Source organism: Miscanthus floridulus, chromosome 17 (genome assembly GCF_019320115.1).
Source record: "Miscanthus floridulus cultivar M001 chromosome 17, ASM1932011v1, whole genome shotgun sequence".
Lineage (NCBI taxonomy): Eukaryota > Viridiplantae > Streptophyta > Magnoliopsida > Poales > Poaceae > Miscanthus > Miscanthus floridulus.
In genome coordinates this window covers 72,007,913-72,029,217 of record NC_089596.1, presented here as the reverse complement: position 1 = coordinate 72,029,217, position 21,305 = coordinate 72,007,913, and the positions used below count along the sequence as shown (strand labels likewise).

General features: G+C 46.0%; 1 pseudogene; it reads right to left on the bottom strand.

Annotated features, from left to right (window-relative positions):
- Positions 1-18,711, bottom strand: part of LOC136515782 (peroxidase 2-like) — a 79,583-nt pseudogene extending 60,872 nt beyond the window's left edge.
- Positions 18,712-21,305: the final 2,594 nt, after the last annotated feature.

Here is a 21,305-nt window from a genome sequence, read left to right as displayed (position 1 = left end):
AAGAACACCAGAAAGTAAGGTGTTCCTCACCAAATCATTTCTTTTAATACTTTTCTTAATTTATTTAATTAATTAGGGGAAATGGTAAACATATATGAAAACAACACACATGAAATATAACAATATGTTGCAATGTTTTGAAAACATGTTTCATGCAATATAAACTCATGAATGGATGAATGATGCTCATGTTCATGAAATGCAAGTGCAAATGTGGAAGCCAAACACCTGGGGTGTTACAGCAACAGTCGGATGGACTCCATGCGTGCTACCGGTGCAAAGACTTCCTCGAAGTCGATGCCCTCGCGCTGGACAAAGCCAATTTGCATCGCGCGTTGCCCGATGACATCTTGGAGGTGGATCGATGAGCTCCCAAGTCTCATTTTCCTCGATCGCCTTCAACTCCTCTAGCATTGTCCATCGCCAATTTGCATCACGCTCGGCCAGCCACTACAAAAAATCTGGGCTTGTATGACAAACACCATTTGTCACGTTAAGTCAAAAATTGTCATATAAAGCAGCTTATGACGAAAATCACGTGTCACGCCGGTCGTCATATAACGACCGTCACATAATGTACCGCGTGACGATTTCATAAGCAACCGTCACAAATTGTCTGACCTTTTGTGACGGTTACCAAATGTCGTCACAAATTGTTCCCTTTTATGACGGTAGAAACCGTCACATAATAGTTGGTCAACGCGTCACATTTTGCAACTGTCGTCACAAATTGTGGGTTGGGAGTCAGGATTGGATGACTTTTTGTGACGTCCCTCTCATGTCATGTTATGTTTATGTAGATTATATGACACTGATGTTTCGTCTTGTTTGGTATGGTTGTAGGCCATGTTTTGAGACAACTATATGGCATCACAATTAGCCATGGCATTCATGACGATGCTGGCATTCATATTTAGTGACGACATACAAATCTTTCATCACATGGAACCAAAGCAGAATACACACAGATATATATATATATATATCAGCCCAGCCATCATCGCCAGGCTTGACATCAGAAGGCAGTAATCATACACAATTCACAGAAGTGCATACACATATATTCCACTGGTTCCAAACATAGTAGCAACCACATAATTCCATCATAGATCCACCACATAGTTCCACCACAACTAAACCACAGAAGTTCCACCATACAAGCATAAAGCACCAAGTACTGACAAAGTTCCAACCACAGATCAAGTTGTAGCAAGGTAGCAATAACTTAGACAAAAGCCCCATCCACAGAAACTGCTTCAAACCTACCTCAATCTTTCTGAAGTTTCAGGACAGCTCGCAACAGTGCATTAGTCTCTTCAAAGTTGGTATGCATCCCCTTCACTTCCTCTTGGGTCTGGCGCAGCAAACTCTGGTTTTCTTGAAGTGCGGCATGCTGAGCTTGAAGCTGTTCTTGCAATTCTTCCTGCTTCCTAGCAGCTTCATCTCTTTCAGCTTGGAGTCTTGCCTCAAACTCAGCTTGCATGCATGCTTGTGCTGCTGTCGATGAGGCACGGCCAGTCTTCGACGGTCGAGGGACACCAATGTTGGGAAGAAAGGTGGATGAATGGCTAATCTGGCTGAGATTGTCAGCAACAATCTTGGGGGCGACTTTTGTGCTTCTCCTTCTTCTGGCTCTCTTTCCTTCTCTGCCACCATTTGTGCCTACAAAAATTGAATGTAGTAAATAAGAAGTCCATAGAACAGTGTTCAACCAGGTATGTAATTGAGTACAGTAGATGTATCCTATCATTTTGTAACTTACATATATTTCATTGGCAAGAGGAGTTCGACCACTTTGGGGACTATTCATGCATTCACCAAAGAAATCAACAGCATCAGGTTCCATGTCGTTGTACTTAGCCCTCTGCAACATTTAAAAAACTTGGATTACAATGAAGCTAAAGAGAGGGTGAACTCTGAAATCTTAACTATGAGGTGCCACTGAAATTATTTGTGTGACCATAAAATCTGAACTAGGAACACTTAGCAGCAAGATTGGTTTTACTGAAATCTGAACTAGGAACTAGGAACACATGCCAATAGCTAGATGCCAATTATTGTGCTAGAAATCACTAGACATAAGATTGGTTTTTGTATATTCTAAGAAATCAAACAGCATGTGATAACTTGACACAAACCAAGCACATGGTAAGTACTCTGTTAAAATTGACCCATCTTTCTTGCTAATTATACAGAAAACACAATGCCAGCTTTGTAGCGAACTTTCAAGCAAACATGTACATACAGTTTGCATTGCACAGTAACGAAAAGGTTCAAGCCATTCATCAGGCAATCAGGTTTGCCTCCAAAACCTTTCACATTTCAGTGGAAGAAGCAATAGTATGCTTACCAGGCTGTACCGATGGGCAATATAGGACCTAGATCTAGTCCTTTGGTGTAGCTGCACTTGGCCTCGGTTGACTTTATTCTTAGCACATCTCTCCTGCACCACAAATGCAATATGAAGTTTACATTGACATGCACAATTTGCATTCCATATTAACAAAAGCAGCTGATGCTGGTCATGGACCTGATTCTTTGGGTCACACCAATACTCCACTAGTTTGATCCATTCCTCTTTCTTCATCTTTGGTGGAGGTTCTTTGGCCAACAACTGTTCTCTTGATAGTGACTCATCGAAGTACTTCCTTTTTAGGTGATACCTCGTCTGCCTTACTCCCCTCTTAATGATATCAGTGCATGCATCAAGGCTTGGTCCCTCGTTCTTAACGTCCACATCCAACCTAGACTGCAGGCACACAAATGATTTAGTAGACACAATTTTCACATGGGATTAGACTAATGCAGGGAAGTACTTGGAGTGAATTAGATATCTCACCGCCACTTTCTGAAACACTTTTTTGACTTCTTGTTGCCCCGCCTCATCGTTATAATCCTTCCAGGATGGGAAGATAGGCAAGTTGTCTCTAAGGAGCACACCAGTTTCTGATGCCAGCTTTGCTGCCTGAAGTGGTACATCAGGTCTTTTCTTCCCTTCAGCCACTTGGATAGCCAGCTTCTTTCCTCTATTTAGCATCTTCTCTAATCCATGACCCATGGTTTTCTTGCGGACTTCCTTTCGGCGCACTGCATTGGCAAATAATAAGCAACATGTGTTGCTATAGCAGTAACAAAGGATCATACTGAATGGAGAAAATAATGTTTGGAAACACGTATTGTTTACCTGGAACCAAGTCACCAACTCGTTCTCCTTCATCTATATGACCCTCTGAAGTAGCAGCCCCAAATTGTTCAACTGATTCATTGAGGTCATTGCTTTGCCTAGAACTCTGTGCACCTAGCGAGGTTTCCAGCACTTGGTTTACACTAGTTGTGGGAGTAGGTTCATGAGACAAGGTACTAGGGTTTGGACTAGGCGTAGACCTTGCTGCAGTTTGCCTAGGAGGACTAGGCACTGTGTTTGGAAGAGGTGAAGACATGGCTGCACCAGCCGTAGACATGGCTGCATCATTGGGAGTAGGTTGATGAGACAAGGTAGCAGTGGAGACACTAGGATGATGCATAGGGTTTGCACCAGCCATAGGCTTGGCTACAGTTTGCCTAGTGAACTTACGAGGACTAGGCACTGTGTTTGGAAGAGGTGAAGACATGGCTGGACCGGTCCTAGTGATTATTGGATGAGTAGGCACTGTGCTTGTAGTTTGGTTGGTCTGGCTGCTGCTTGTAGTGAGCTGGGCTTGCAGTTGGCTGGTACTAGAAACAGGTGGATGTTTAGGGTTGGCTTTGGAAGTGTACTTAGGAGGCAAGGGATGTCTTATTTTAGGTGGTGGACGGCCACCAGGCGAAGGCATGGCTGCACTTTGCCTAGTCAATCTGGTTGGCGTGCGCGGTGGCTCCTGGTTGGCAGCCGCCTTTGTTGCCAACTTTTGCTTCTTCGGGCGAGTTCCTGGCACCATTGGACTTTCCTGACAAGAGAAAATGTGTCTTATTAATTATGAAATAAGTGTCAAGTAGATCAATGAACTGCACTGAAGAATATGATTGAAATGGACAGACCATAAACTTGTCAATTGCCTAGTAATGCATCTCACCTCATCAGAATCATCAGTGTGAGATTGGTTATCAATATCAGAAGATGGATCATAATCATTATCAGAATCACGATTGTTAGATAGTAGTTTCTTCCCTTTGCCCTCGGGCTGGTTTGGCATAGAACCTCTAATCTCTTCTGTTAAGATTTGAATACCCAAAGATTTAAAAACATCCTGAATTTCCTTAACATTCTTGTCCCTGTCCCGCTCATACTTGGTTTTGGTCATTTTCTTCTATTACTTATTACATGCAAACGCATAGAATGAGCAGAAACTGGAGTCAGTTTCTAAAAAGAATTTGAAGAAAAAACTAACACATCAGTAGTGAAATTGTAAAGAAACAAAAAAAACCAGAATAAAATGAACAAAATGGGTTCCTTTGTCTTAACCAGTGGAATTATTCAATTAAGCAAAAGTAGTTTAGCATAATTCGATCACAGTGTTAAGCCTAGGCCCATCAATTCACACAACTAAAGGTAGGATCAGAGAGGACTCTCACAAGCAAGTGTAGTTTGTACTGTCTTTGTAGTTAAAAGAACACACAGTGAACTTGTGAAATACTTGGTGCCTACCATTATGAAATATTAACACAAAGCACTTAAATTTTTGTGTCAATGATTTTGCTGGCAGTGGCAAGGCATCAATTGTGTTAGGCAGACAATAGGTATTTCACAAGGATCTAAAAGGATTCACATCTCCAACATACATCTCCAACAAGAGCACTTCCCATCACACAAAACCACATACATCTCCAACATAAATCTGAAAGGATTCACATCTCCAACAAAATTAACAGAATTTTTCACATTGAGCACAAAACATTGATCTCGACTAACATTGCAGGGGAGGGTGGGGTTGAATCTAGCAGTTGGTCTTACCGTAGACGACGGCTGAAGCACGTTCCTGGAGGAATCCCAAAGAAATGACGACGTGTAGGCCGGCGGCGTCTGCTTTGTCGGAGTAGAACGGCGGACCAGTGTGGAGGGTTATAGGGTGGTGGAGGTACCACCAGCGTTGGTGTAGTGGCGGTGCCCCACTTGCCTCCGGCCAGTGGCAGAGGTACCACCGGCGTTGGTGTAGTGGCGGTGCTGCTCCGTCCTCTGGCCGGTGGCAGGTGCGTGGTAGTAGGTTTAGGGTTTTGGGATGGTGTGGTGGCCGGTTTAGGGGAGGGAGGAGGCAGCCATGGTTTAGGGGAGGGAGGAGGAAGCCAGGGTTTAGGGGAGGGAGGAGGAGGCCATGGTCTGCGGTGTGAAGGTGTGGAGGCGGGCGGTTTGGTGGCGGCGGGTGCTGTGGAGGCGGGGCGGCGGTGGGGACGGAGATTGGAGATTGCTGACCGGGCAAGAGGATAAGGCGAGGAGGTTTTGGATGGCTTGAGTGGGAGGCGGGGAGGGGCCCATGTGTCGGCGAGCAGGAGAGCGTGGGTGCGGTAGTGAAAAATTGGGCTGACGCATGGGCCCGATTTGTCGGTGGCACATGGTGGGCTGGCCCAGATGTTCATCAGCTCCCACCATTTGTTCAAACGTTTTGTTTTTTAAATCTGTGGCAAAATCTTGTAACAAGTTTTTCTCCTACATACTATCTCCAAATCAGACATTTTTTTCCTAAAAATTTCTAAAATCATGATCTATCAATATGTTGAGTTGTTTTCGGCCATATTTTCATGGTGCAAACTTTGATCAAAGGAAGAAGTTCAACTTTTAAAAATTGCAACTTCAAACCAAAATTTGAAACTCCAAATCACTTCATCTGCAAAAGTCATGAATACAAGAGTTGAACAACTCATCAAGACCAACAATTCTTATTTTGGTCATTTGTCCATCCGACAATGTGATAGTAAAGTAGTTCATAAATTCTACAATCTAAGTTAGAGTTTCATGAACTAGAAGTGAGACATGTAATTTTTATGAACTACTTTACTATCACTTTGTCGGATGACCGAATGACCAAAATAAGAATTGTTGGTCTTGATGAGTTGTTCAACTCTCGTATTCATGACTTTTGCAGATGAAGTGATTTGGAGTTTCAAATTTTGGTTTGAAGTTGCAATTTTTAAAAGTTGAACTTCTTCCTTTGATCAAAGTTTGCACCATGAAAATATGGCCGAAAACAACTCAACATATTGATAGATCATGATTTTAGAAATTTTTAGGAAAAAAATGTCTGGTTTGGAGATAGTATGTAGGAGAAAAACTTGTTACAAGATTTTGCCACAGATTTAAAAAACAAAACGTTTGAACAAATGGTGGGAGCTGATGAACATCTGGGCCCACATGCCATTGAAACGCTAGTCCACTTGGCACAAGCCTAAATAAGAATTGGGCCCACATGTCATATGTAGAAGGGTGCTTCACTTGTGCTGAATCAGAGCACAGGCCACAGAACCCGTCACAGAGTTTGACCGCTCGGCCACTATCGCCGGCCACCCCTCCTACCCCACCTGTCGGCAACCATACCTCCGCCTACAGCCACGCCACCTCAGCCCCCCTCTCATCAGCAGCTGCAGCCGCCGCCCCTCGCCCCTACAGATGTCGCCCCTGCCCCCTGCCTGCTGCTCCCCCTCCCTTCTCCTACTTGCTACCGGCGGCGAGGCAACTCGTGGTGGTGCTTGGCCGGCCAGTTGAGCTGCTCGCCGTCACAGAAGCCCCCACCACGCCGTCACAGAAGCCCCCACCAGTGGAGCTTGGCCGGCCAGTTGAGGCAAGGTGGATCTGTTTTTGCTAAAATAGAAGGTGAGCTGAGTGAAGCAGAGTGTTCCCCTTTTGAATTTTTCTTACATTGCCTTTACTTGTTTGCACCTAAATACTTGTAGATCGAGATGGATAGGAGATGGATTTATAAGAGTGCACCATTTTCACTAGACTTTATGTCTGGCGTTCAACAATTCATGGAACATGTCAGAGGTTGATATGGTGCAGATGACAAAATCAGGTGTCCATGCCGAAAATGCCTAAACCAGAAAGAAATAAGCCAAGATGATGTACAAGAGCATATCGAAATCAATGGTATGTCTAGGTGCTATACTAGGTGGATTCACCATGGAGAGGAAGATAATGATGTTGGTCAAGATGATGATGGAGAACTTGCTATTGTACCTAAAGATATGTCATGGGATGGAAATGAACAGGCACCACTTGATGAGGAAGGTCAAGCTGAAGATGTCATAGAAGATAGTGCACGGGGAGTTTAGGGGATGATTCAAGATTTGCACACGGCAGCAAGCCATGGCTTTGGTGGTGACTTATATAAAGAAATCATAGAAGAGGCAAAGCGTGGACTTTATCCAGGTTGCACCGAAGAGTCTAGGCTAACTTTCATTATTAAGCTGCTGCATATAAAAGTGTACAATCGGATGACAACATCTGGGTTCGATGCATTCCTTGCATTGCTTTCATCATCTTTGAAGAATGTGCCCAGCCTTCCTAAGTCATATAATGAAATGAAAGCTCTGCTTCGGAAGCTTGGTTTTGGTTATGTTTCTATTGATGTGTGCAAGTATGATTGTGCCTTATTTTGGAAAGACCATGAAGGCGATGATCGTTGCCCAGTTTGTGGATTCACACGATGGAAAGTGAACAAGGAGGGCAGAAAGAAAGTTCCTCACAAGGTCCTTCGTTACTTTCCAATTATTCCACGCCTTCAGAAGCTTTTTATGTCGAAGGAACGGGCACAATATGCAAGATGGCACAAGGAAAAGAGGGTACCAGTTGAGAATGAAATGAGACATCCTGCTGATGGGGAAGCTTGAAAAGAATTTGATGAGACTTTCAAGTCTTTTGCAAATGATCCCCGTAGTTTGAGGTTAGCCATTGCTACAGATGGTTTAACCCATTTGGGCAGATGACCAATTCATATAGCATATGGCCAGTGATAGTGGTTCCATACAATTGGCCACCATGGATGTGTATGGACCAATCCAATTATATGCTTGCTTTGCTAATTCCAGGCAAAAAATCATCGGGCAAAGATTTCCATATGTTCATGCAACCTCTAATAGCAGACTTGATTACTCTTTGGGGTGGTGTCCCTACTTATGATGCTATTGAAGGCAAAGAATTCAGACTGCGTGCAGCAATTCTATGGGGAATCAATGACTACCCTGCATTAGGCACCTTGTCAGGCAGAACCACAAGGGGTTACTTTGCATGTGTGCATTGCGATGAGAATCCATGTTCTGAATGCTTGAGAAACAAGATTGGTTTCATAGGACATAGACGTTTCCTTCCACATGACCATCCCTGGAGGAAAAACAGAACTTTTGATGGCCACCATGAAAATAGAGACCAGCCAAGGAAATTTAGTGCAGATGAGGTTATGGCAAGGTTGGATGAAATTAGCTATGTTCCAGGCAAGAATCCAGATATGCCAAAATCAAGAAAAAGACGCCGTAATGGAGAACCAGTTTGGCATTTGAAGGTTAGCTTGTATGATTTGCCATATTGGTCAAAACTGAAGCTACAATACAACCTTGATGTTATGCACATAGACAAAAACATATGTGACAACATTTTGTCAACTCTACTTAATATTCCTCACAAGACAAAGGACACAGTCGCTGCTAGACTAGATTTGGAAGATAGAGGTATAAGAAAAGAGCTTCATTTGGTGGAAGACTCCTCAAAGCCCAAAGCTTGTTACGTTCTAACACCAGAGGCAAAGAAAAAGTTCTTGGAGTATGTGAGCAATGTTAAATTTCCAGATGGCTACGCCTCTAATATATCAAGATGTGTCAATCTGGAGGGAGGAACAATGCATGGGCTAAAAACACATGACTGTCATATACTGCTTCAGCGTATTTTACCAGCTGCCCTTCGTGGTTTGGTGTGCAAAGATGTATATGAAGTACTTGCTGAATTGGGAAGTTTTTTAGACAACTTTGCTCAAAAACTGTAAAGGCTGATGCACTACACTAGATGAAGAATGATATTGTCATTATCCTTTGCAAGTTGGAGAAAATTTATCCTCCTGCATTCTTCGATGTTATGGTTCACCTAGCAGTACACTTATCGGATGAGGCACTCCTTAGGGATCAGTTCAGTACTGGTGGATGTATCCCATTAAGAGAAGATTGGGCACCTTTAAGCATTTCATCCACAACAAAGCAAGACCAGAAGGATCTATTGCAGAGGCATACACTGCCTATGAGTGTATCTCAACATATTTCAGTGACATTATTAATAGGTTCACTAGGCCCGAGAGAAACTTAGATGGAGACATGTCACCCAATGGTTACTCTATTTTTGCACATGGTATTAACCAATTGGGTGCTTCAAAGTTACATTACGAAGATAAAGACTATGACTCTATGGTTTGGTTTGTTCTAAATAATTGCGAAGAGGTTGATGAATACAAAGAGTGAGTAATTGTTGTGATGTCATTGCATATAACTTTATTCAATATTGGTGTCACAAAAACTAATTAACTTATTCCTTTATTGCAGCTTGTACAGGGAAGAATTAGAACACCAACTGGTGAATGATATTGAAAAAGTGATGTCAACACAATTCGCTGCATGGTTCAAGAAACATGTGTGTGCAACTTAAGAACCTTTGACTAAATGATTTATGATTCAGTATATTTTTAAAGTAACTAATTCTCTATCTTTGCAACCTGTAGATTACCAGATTGAAATGCGAAGGCACAACTGACATTGATGAAGACCTATACTCACTTGCATGTCAGCCGATCAACCGTGTGCGTTCATACACAGCATGTATAATCAATGGGGTAAGGTACCACACTAAGGCTCGTGAAGAACATAGGCAGACACAAAACTCCACCATCAAAACTGAGGGTACTCACAATGATGGCACTATTGACTTCTATGGCACAATCACAGACATTATTGAGTTGACTTATGCTAAGAACAACAAAGGAAATAGAACTATTATCTTATTGCGGTGTGAATTTTACAATCTTGAGGGAAGGACATACCAGATGAAAGATGATGGTAATTTCAAGAGCATTAACATCCAAGGCCGATGTATAAGAATGATCCTTTCATTCTAGCCACAGAAGCTTCACAAGTATTTTTCTTGGAAGATAACAAGTTAGGTCCATCATGGTGAGTGGTACAAGATTTTGGCCACCGACGTATATTTGATGTAGAAGAGTCCAACACAAACCAACCAATCCATGAACAAGTGCAGATGAGATGTCAGGAGGCATACCAAGAGGAGAATACTTCTTCCAGAGATGGTATAGTTGGGGACATTTATCCTAAAATGGATTTGCTGCACATGGATCAGCCAGGCAGCCCTGTCAGTAGAGACCTTGTCGAGAGCATTCGTCGACATGAACATACAGCTCAAGGTGAAGAAACATACGGCGAAGATGAAGATGACGAAGATGAAACCTTCCTTGAGTACCATAGTCCAGATGAAGGCAATATGTCAGATGAAGACAGTGATGATGACTAAACTTTGCATTTCTAGAGATTTTTGTGAACCATCCACTTCTATTAGTGATTCTGTTGTAATTCTGAACCATGAACTTCTATTAGTCATTCTGTTGTATTTGTGAACCATGAACTTCTTTATGTGCCTTATTTTGTTGTAAGACATTATATGCAATGGTTATGTTTCAATGGATATTTCATTCATGATGCAAGTTACTCAGGCTATAATGCTGCCTAGATTTCATGGACATGATATATGTATATACTATTGCCCAGAAAACATGCTACAAGTTTATATGACACATGACATTGTCATGTAAAATACAAAGTTTGTCATGGAATGCCCAAAAAATCTGGAGCAGGTTATATTTCTGAGATTATGACCAAAGACAATGTCATGGAAACTACAAAATTGTCATAATATATACATTGTGCCAAAATTTCATCCCACACAGGTTACACATCAAACACAGATCACAATTGCATAGGTTACATATTCATGCACACAAGAGAGGTCCAAGAGCACAAAGGCCCATAGTTCATACATGTCTTGCCAAATACATACATCCAGCACAATAGGTTCAACATGTTCTTGCCAACACTACAACTTTTGTCAACATTACAGACAAAACACAAAGGCCCACACTTCATCACAATTGCCTACTTCAACACAACAGCTACAACTAAGAAGATGGCCAACAAAAGGAATATTGTTACATTCACACATCCACACACAAGACAAATGCAGCTTCCTATGCCTTCCCTGTTCTTGCCAACCATCTCCTTGACCTTGTTCAGATTTTCCTCTAAGCTTTCAATTTTTCCCACAAGCTCAGGAACATCTGTTGTCGAAGCCGCTGCAATGGTTGGGTGAACTGATGGTAGGTATCCATTATCAACAAGAAACACCACATACTCTTCCTCGAACCAATACCTAGAACATGACCCCTACATCCAAATTACAACAACAGGGAATGAAATTAGGGCAAACAAGAACAAAATTTGGGCAATGCAAATTGAGCAACTGCACTGACATTTCCATAGCTCTTCCTAGGACACTTGAAAAATCTCTTTCCTTTGTTAGACCCAGACTTTGTCGTGGTAGCAAACACCCTAACATCCCTGCAATCTGGGCATCTAATCAACGGCAACCCAGTCACATCATCGATCGGTGCCTGCCGATCGACGGCACTAGCCATAGGTGCAACATCCACAACAGCAAGGGGTCCGGGTTCCTAGGCACTCCTAGCTGTGCTTGAACGATGATTGCGAGCATTAGATGATGAAGCCTACGACATTAGCCCTAATTAAGAGAGAGGGGATTGATTAGGAACTGCAATGGCAACACAAAGAGGAGCAAGGAGGGGGATGAGGGTGATACTACCGACCAAATGGAGGGGGATAGGAGGGGAATGACGGTGGCACTGCTAACCATGCGCACCTGGGGAGTAGGAGCACGCGGCCTACAAGGTGATGGGGTGGCACCGGTCACTGGAGATCCGTGCTCCGCCGGCCACGCTTGTAGCGGATCTTGAGCTGCCTCCGCCTAGAGGCCGCCACGCCGTCAGTTGGGGAGAGGTGAAGCTATCTCTGTCCTGAGCCCTCTCCATGCTAGCCAGGCTCGCCTAGATGCCACGACCCACCCTCCGCTCGCCGCCCTCCGCTCCGACTAGGGGCCGCCGCCGGATATCCACCATCGCCGCCTGCTTCAGTCCAGGTCGGGGAGACGGGAGAGGGGACGATTGAAACTAGTCAACACAAAAATGGGTAGGGTCCACCTGTAGGGGTATATTGCCGTTGGAGCGCGTCTTTTATTTGGGAAAAAATAAGGTGACGCCAGAAAACCGTCACATAAAGACATGTACTAGCATCACAAAAAGAAACCGTCAACCGGCAGCTGGTGAATGACAATTTGTGATGAAAATTTATACCTTTCTGTGACACAAAGTTCAGTGTTGTCATCAATAGTTCTGAACCTCGTGAGTTTGTGACGATAGGAAAAATTTTGTCACAAAATGTAACATTATATGACGAAATCAGTCCTCGTCATGAGGAGTTTTGTCATAAAAAGAAGGATTTCTTGTAGTGAGCGCGAACGTGGGTGATTCCTCTGCACTGATGAGAAGCAGCTCTGGGTCATTGAGCAGCAGACCCGCCCAGCCTAAGGACCCTGTGCCACACGATGGTGTCGTTCAGCCTACGGAACCGCACCTCCTCACCATCGTGGAAGGCATCTACGAACTCGGTGATGTCGCTTGGAGGTGAGGCGAACTTGATCGACGTTGAAGGAGTCCCCTATTCTGCCGGAGTGGTCGGCACAGTACCTGGAGTGCTTGGCACCCCAGCTGTAGTGCTCGACACTACTCCTGGACCACTCATCACCACTCCTAGAGTGGTTGGTAACACTACAGCAGTGCTCGGCACCAGTCTTGGAGTAGTCGGTACCACTGCAAGCCCTCTCGACTCCGCTATGGGAGCGTTCAGCACCTATCCGGGAGTGGTCGGCACCACTGCAGGATCACTCGGCACCTGTCCTAGAGTGGTCGGCACCACTACAGGACTGCTTGACACCACTCCTGGAGTGCTCAGCACCCCTTCTAGAGTGCTCGGCACCATCCTAGGAGTGCTCGGCTCTGTTGCTAGAGTGGTCGGCTATGACAGAACCGCCCAATTTATACAAGATCAAGTATGGTTGTCCCCGCTAACACATAATATTATAGATCTACTGCATAGAAAATTTTGCAAGGATTCCAAAAAGTCCTCATTTACTATTTTACGATTTTTCTACAAATTACTACGAATTTTCAAAGTTCATCATTCAAATCTGTAAAAACAAAAGAAAAGACATGTAAGTCTTGCATCGGGGTCCCTGCAGAAAACTTTAATTAAACTACAGCGAATAGGTCCTCAGGAGCACTATTCAAATGAGTCATGGCTTCGTAGTTAGATCCCTCCCTTTCATCAAATTCTTGCGTGAGCTCCCTGGTCGGAAACCAGAGCAGAGGATGGTCGGACTTGCGGCTTCGGCCGGTAGGGACGTCATCGGTGCCGGCGGAGAAGGGCAACAAGAATCATGGGAACCACGCGCACCCGTGGAACCGCACGGCGTGGCCGGGGTCTGCCCACGGCGGCCTGACCACGGGAGCAGGCGGCACCGGTGTCGAAGAAACGGGCAGCCCGGCGGTGACGGCCTTCCAGCGGCGGTGAAGTGGTGGTGCAGTGCTAGGGGGCCCGCGCGCACCTGCTGGTGGCCACGGCTTGCTCTGCGGTAGCTTGAGGAAGCGCGGCCACGCGTTCAGGAGGCAGCCGCGATAGGTGCTCCGGCGGCGGCACGTTACAGGCAGCGGTACCACCGGGTAAGGAGGCGTGGCGAGGCAGTGTGAGGTGGGGAAGGATCTCGGGTGGTCAATTGGGTAGTAGGGTGCTTGGTGGCGGTCAGACATGGAGCTCTGCTCCCTGTCCATGGCGGACACTGGCGGAACAAGCAGAGAGACGAGGCGAACGGAAGAGGCAGAGGGAGGACGAGCGAGTGAGCCAGAGAGAGAGCTGAGGGCGCCAGGTCTCCGTTTTCACCAGCACGGTCGTGAGGTGGCGAGCGGCGGGCGCACCAGAGGGCCATGCGGCAGCAATGGAGGGCGCGCTTTGCGGCATGGTTGACGCGTTGGCCTGCTGTCGAACACCTGGCGTGCGTCGGTGAGGGCGAGATGGGGAGCCGATTTGGGCCACTTCTAGGCCAAACCAGACCTTGGGCCAAAAATGAAGTTTGTTCACCTCAGCCTGCTCTATATTTTTCATTAAGGCACTCCAGTCATTCAAGCAACATAATAGTGGGTAATTTAATCTCTAAAGTGGCATTGTCAATGCATTGATGGCGATTAACAAACTCCAAAAATCGATGGTCAAGACAAGGTCCAACGATTGCCATCTTTATACATGCTCTTCGCCATCATGTACACTCCAACTTTTATCTTTGGACCAAATCGAGTTGCTTAACAAAATTTGGAGAACGCGAGACGTCAATGCTGATGTCGATGAATTTCTAGACTTAGAATATTTCTAAGTGCTGAAATCAGCAGTAGGTTCCAACTTTGAGCCACTGCTAGACTTGGTTCCGAGCCGATCCATGGTATACTCCAAAAACAAAGTTTCTTCTATATAACATGAGCTTCAACTTCTATTTAATGTCCAACTTTAAAACAGGTGCAGAAGCTATAGTTCTACTTTGACCAAAGTAGGATCACGATAAAGCTTAAATTATCCTTCGTGATCCATTGAAGTATTTTCTTGGCATTTGCTCAACATGAACCTTTCATGACTTTTGTTGTAGAGTTCATCTAGAGTCATTTGGGCATGGTTGCAAGATTTGGTTGATGATCGAGAATTCCATTCGCTTTATAAAATAATTCAAGCAAGGACATAACTCGTCATTTCAGGTGACCTCTTGATTCTAAACTTCACGAAACTTTTCCATGGATCAATATAGATGGGTATTGATATGAGACACATGAAGATATTCCAATAACACCAGCCAAGCATATATCTTGAAAAGGGCCTATATGTAAAGCAAGGGTGCAATATCCAAGTTTAGGTTGGGGCTCATTTCCATAGGTTTGACCTTGACATCTTCATCATCACTTAATATGCCATGTTTGAGCTCAAACCCATTGCTTAACTGGTGGCAAACACCTAGGGTGTTACAGCCCTCCCCTCTTAAAAGAATCGCGTCCCAAGATTTAGGACGAAAGACTCTTATGGAAGAGAGACATGCTACCAGTTTCCAATATCAGCGATAGCTTTAGGCTACATAGCTTCAAGCATAAGAGAGGCTCATTTGGTCAAGACAGTTTCTGATACTTGTCCTTTGTAGTAAGTTTTGTCTGAAGAATTTCCTTCGTTGGCCTTCATGAAGTATTGTTACTTTGGGAGGAATCCAAGATAGCAATGTCCTATGTACTTCGTCCTCGATGTACGAAGAGCGATACAAACGTAGACTAAATACTTGTAGCATCTACTTCCCTAGTGGATACAGCACATACCATATGGACTTTGCACTAGATCATAATCTTCTGAAGGTCACACAATATGGCATATGCGCTGGCACTAGACACGCGGATGTGGCCAAGAGGGGACGTTCCTGGCTTGGGATTGACCGACGAGGACGTCGGTCTCTTAAGGGGGTGAGGATGTAACATCCCGACCCAGGGCTTAACAGGATTAATAGGATACTCATACCAACAAGTTGCAACTTCTTTTTCGAAAGCCCATATCTAAAGAACTCTGAGGTTAAGCGTGCTTGGTCTAGAGCAATTTTAGGATGGGTAATCGACCGAGAAGTCCTTCCCAGGTGCGCATGAGTGAGGACAAAGTGCGCAGAAAAGACTTGTGTGGGTCTGTGAGGGCAGTCTATGTCCTAGAAAAGCTGCCAGATGTAAGTGGGCCCTGCCTTGTAGAGGCTGGACATTACATCGGCGTCTCCTCTCCAGCGTCTCCACCACCGTGGATGACCAAGTGCTCGATGACGAAGGTGCTGGTGAAGCCGCCAGCTTCCCCCATGCCCGGACTGTCCCAGTCCTAGGCTACCTTCTCGTCGAACATGATGTTGCGCGAGACGACCACCTTGCCTCCGCGTGGGTCATAGAGCCGGTACATCTTGGTACCTTCCTCGTAGCCCAGGAGCACCATCAGTGTGCTCCTGTCCTCCAGCTTGGTGAGGACTGGCTTCGTCTTCCTAATGTGTCCGATGCAGTCGAATGTCCGGAGGAAGAACATGCTTGGCTTGTGCCCATACCAAGCTTCGAACGGCGTCATGCCCTTTAGGGCCTTTGTGGGTGTGCGGTTGAGGAGGAACACTATCGTGGTCACCGCCTCACCCCAGAACCTTGCCGGCATACTCTTGGCCTTCATCATGGATCGAGCCATGCTGACCACCGTCTGGTTCTACCGCTCCACCATGCCATTCTGCTGTGGTGAGTACGGTGCGGTGTGGTGTCGCACCACACCTTGATCTGCACAGTACGCAGCGAACTCCACCGAAGTGAATTCGCCGCCACGATTAGTCCGCAGCACGCATAGCTTCTTGCCGCTCTCTGCCTCCACGCGTGCCTTCACTATGCCGGTCACATTGCCATCAAGCTCGGAGAAGGCTTCCTTGGAGCCCGTCATGTGGTTGCTAGCGCCAGAGTCCAGGTACCACCGCTGCTCCTGCTCGCCGTTCACACGTCCGAGGTGGACATGAGCACGCAGTTCGTTGAGGTTGATAGCCCTCAGACCCTTGCCATGCCCTTCCACTACTGTTACCTATCCCTTCTCGATGGCCTCAACGTCGTGCAGTGCATAGAATGTCGTCATCAGGAGAGTGGCCTCATCATCCTCATCAGCCTGCGCTAAATGAGCCTCAGCCTTCTTCTCCTCCTAGCAATTTGGGCACTCCTTTGCCCAATGGTCCGTCTTCCCGCAACGCCGGCAGACGTTAGGGTTGACCTTCTTCTTCTTCTCCAAAAAAGCCTTGCCGCGGTGCTTGCCATCACCACCACGACTGGAGGAGGCTTCCTCGGACTTCTTTTGGGAAGCCCACTCCTCCTCTGTCAACAGCAGCTTGCTGTTGTCTGTCGTTGTTGTGGCCTGCTCCATACGCTCGTCCACCGCCCGCAGATGGCCTATCACATCCTCTATGGAGAGAGCGATCTGGATATACTTCACCAGCATGGAGTGGAGGTACTTGGAGACCGCCTCTTTTTCATCGATGGTGCCGCCGTAGCTCCTCAGCTTGCTAATGAGCGACTGCAGACGGAGGGAGAAGTCCTCCACCGACTCACCATCCTTGAACTTGAGGTTGGCGTACTCCTGCTTCAGCAGCTAGGCCATCGCCTTTTTTGCGCGGTCAAAGCCGACGCGCATTGCTGCGATGGCCTCCCACGTCTCTTTAGCAGAGTTCTTCACACCCAACGACTCCCTATACTCCGCTGGCACAGGAGCGAGGATAGCCTCCAACGTTGATATATCGTCTTCTTTCTTATCGGTGCCCTTGTCAATGGCATTCCAGAGCCATCAGGCTCTGAGCTTGACTTTTATGGTCACCGCCCACTTACCATAGTTGGTGCGAGTCAGCGTTGGCCAACTGGTGCTGCTGACCTCTCACACCATGCGCACGATGACCTCCTGTCATGGCTGGGCAGCCACAGCAGTGCCGCTGTGGTCGCCCATCTCTAAACCGTCTGTCATCACCAGTGGTTAGTCCGGCGACGGCGCTTGTACGGTTTTGATACCACTTGTTGGTCCCAAGATCTCCCACACGGGTGAGCCGACTGCGCACCGTCGTTCCCGACCACACAGTACGGCTGGAGGTAGAAGAGAGAGGAAGAACAGAGCGCACACACACAACACAAACACCAGCGTTGGCCGGAGCTCTGTAGAGGAGATGACAAAACTAAACTCGCTCTCTTTACCTAGTTGCAGTGGGAAACTACATATACAACTCTACACATCTAATCCTAGTACACAAACATGTCTGACTGCCATGCTGCTACAGTGACTAGATGTGACAGCAGGGTTGACTTTGGCGCCTGCCCCTACTATGGCTATAATGCGACAGGGGAGCCTTTCGGCGCCTACGCCTGCCTGTGCCGCGGCTACAATGCAGCACCAGATGAGCTCTTTCGGCGACTGCCCCTGCCACGCTTACCGAAAGGGCAGCATATTACTTTACGGATCTCGGCTGTCGGGGCAAGGATGTCGGCGTAGGAGACGATGCCACGACACGCTTCCTCCAGCGCGCTCTTGATGTCATCGACCACCTCGAAGCCACACGCTGATTTGTCGTTGGCAGGCACGTGTTTCTCGGACTGGATCGCCGGGAGATCGTCGTCCAGCAGAAGGGAGCCGTCGCAACCCTGAAACATTTGGCCGTTCATTCATGTCAGATGATGCAAAGAACGCACTTAGCTGCCGTGTTCATCCTACAACAATATTAATCAGCCACGGGCAGAAGCAAGCATTGGCGCTCACATTGACGAAGCAGTCGTGGAAGTGGAGGCGGATGAGGCTGGCCGGGATGCGCGGGTCGGAGACACGCGCGTCCTGGATGATGCGCCGGACGACGTCGTAGGCACTGGGGCACGACTCCTCGTAGAACGCGGAGCTCAGGACCACGCCGCCACTAGGAGCATAACCGTGACCGTGAGCAGCTCCAGCCAAAGCGAGCAAGAGTGCGCAGTGCGCGGCTAACAATAACCCGAGAGACGAGACGCGAGAGGAAGCTGACGCCATGCAGGTCTGAATGCTACACTACACGTGCAGTGATCGCTGGAGATCGAAGCTGGTTGATGGCTACTACTAACAGTGCAGACAGCTGGCAGGCAGGTATCTGCGTCTAGTGCCGGTGATGATTGCTGCAGACGGAGCTTGCAGTTGTGAGATGAGAGAGCCCGATGCGAGAGGGATAGGTGATGGATGCGGCAGCTTTTATAGTCTCCAGTGAGCGACGGGCAAGCGGACTGTTTCGCTGGGATGGAGGATTGTCTTGGGCGTGCGTGTGCGTTTGACATTTTCCATGTGCCGGAGCATGTCAATTTGAGTACTTGTTAGGGCCGGCGATATGCCGCTGCACGCGGTTGCATCTAAAAACTAGTATATTGTTGCGGTGTTCACCGATGAGGCTATGTACACATATGATTGTGGCCCTAGCAGAAGCGGCCGTGACGAGAATGAGCTAGTGACCAAAACTGCAACCAGTTTATATATCCAAAAAAATAGTAAAGTAAAAAAATGAAGTTGTGGTGATGCTCAGTTCAGCAACTTTGGAGCAGTAGGGACATTTCCGCTTTCCAGCTGTATTGGTACGGAGTATGGACCAACTCCAAAGTTAGAAATAACCAAATGGATCCATAGATCCTTTCGCAGGGGATGGATCCACAAATCAGCACTAATCGGTATTTTTTTTAAATGGTCAAAAATAATTTTCAGAGGTGATGTTCATAATCACCTCTATCAAACGTCTCTAGAAACTAAACAATTTTTGGAGAGAATATGTAATGTAGGGTGGAGGGTTTTAGCAACCATCCTTGAAAATGTTTTTAAACTTGCAAAAATAGAAAACAGTAGAAATGTGACCTCTTGTCTTGCGTGAGCCCTCTACCACACCACTTAATCACTTACTTTTATTATATATCTAAACATAGTGTATATCTAAGTGTATAGTCAAATCTATGTATCTAAAAAGCGAAAACCTCTTTATAGTTTGGAATGGAGAGAGTATCATTTTGTCTTAATAACTTCTACAAATATTTTATTGATTTTTTTGACCTAAACCAATTGTGGAAATAAATATTCATCTAATTTCTAACATCTCATAAAGCTCTATAACTTTGCATAGAGCATGTATCCATCTAAGGTCGTTTAATTTTTTTTAAAGAAAAATAAATTAAAAAAAATCTAAGAACTCAACAAACATCTAGCCCAAACATTGAATAAAAAACTATCAATTATTAAGTTTTACACGAACTTCAAAATTTTGTTATAAAGTTTGTCTTTATCTGGCTTTATTTTAAAAGTTATGAATTTACTTCCACCAAAACTATTTTGAAAGACGAGCCATCTTACCTACTACCTCCAAAAATCGAGCTCTATGGGGCGGTTGGTGTTATCAACAGTCAATAACATCAATCACCTATAGAAAATATTTTTCTAGGGCAGTCCGTTTGCTGAATCCCTCATATGACTTCAAAGAAACAGAGTCACCACGCCCTTGGTCTCTGCCCATGTAAACCTATCATCCGCAAATGTGACATGTTCCACCACTCATAATGCACTTTCTCCCTCACTTTTTCCCCATGAACACATTGCTACACTACCACGGCATAGGGTAAAGGGTTTGGTTAATGGCCAATACAATGCTAGCCGTTATGTCCGTGCTTTGTCACTAACAATGAGTATTAGGTTGTGTATTCCTAATGACGATGATAGGGTTATGGGCCGAATCAAGAACTCAATGGAAGAGATAGATTTATGTAGGTTTAGGCCCTTGTTGTGAGGTAATACCCTAGTCATGTGTTGGTGGATGTATAGGGTGTGTTTGGTTGGGTGCCTAATCCCTGGCCTGGTTCCCTAGAGCCAAGATGGGTTTGTTTGGTTGGCTGTAGGTGGGATTTAGCCTAGCTCCAGGAGGCCACTGTACGCCCTGGGCCTAGCTCCCAAAAAATGCCAGCAGCGGCCATTTTTCTAGGGTCTGGCTTGGCTAGCACTTTGGCTTTGATTCGCATCACCTTCCGGTCGCCAGCGCCGCTCGTCCTCGCTCGCCCTCCCAGTCGCCGGCACTGCGCAGTCCTCCGTCACCGCGGAGGCGCATAAGATATCTACCATCAAGGAGAAGCATAAGATTCATTTCCTTGTGATGAAGAACCGGTTGACGGCTTTCTGCCAAGACATTCAACATTTCAAGAGCATATTGATTTGTTCGACATGCTACCCATGCCAATTCTTAATTGTGATGCTTCTTTTTCGGTTGGAGAATCAGTTTCGAGCTTCTATCTCGCCATTCTTATCTACTTCTACCAAGGAAGAGAGGAGTGCGACAAGTGGCATGTGTCCCAACCGTAGGCAATGAAGACAATGTGGACCTAAGAAGAACTTCAATATAATTTCTTTTTCCTACCACTAGTAGAGAAACTAGTTGTACTCCCGGTTCTCAACCCCCTTTAGTCCCGGTTTTGGAACCAGGAGCACGAATCCGGGACTAAAGGGCCCCTCCTTTAGTCCCGGTTTCGTTCCCGGGACTAAAGGTCCACCTTTAGTCCCGGTTGGTAATACCAACCGGGACTAAAGAGGCCTCCCGGCCTGGCCACGTGGTTCGGCCCTTTAGTCCC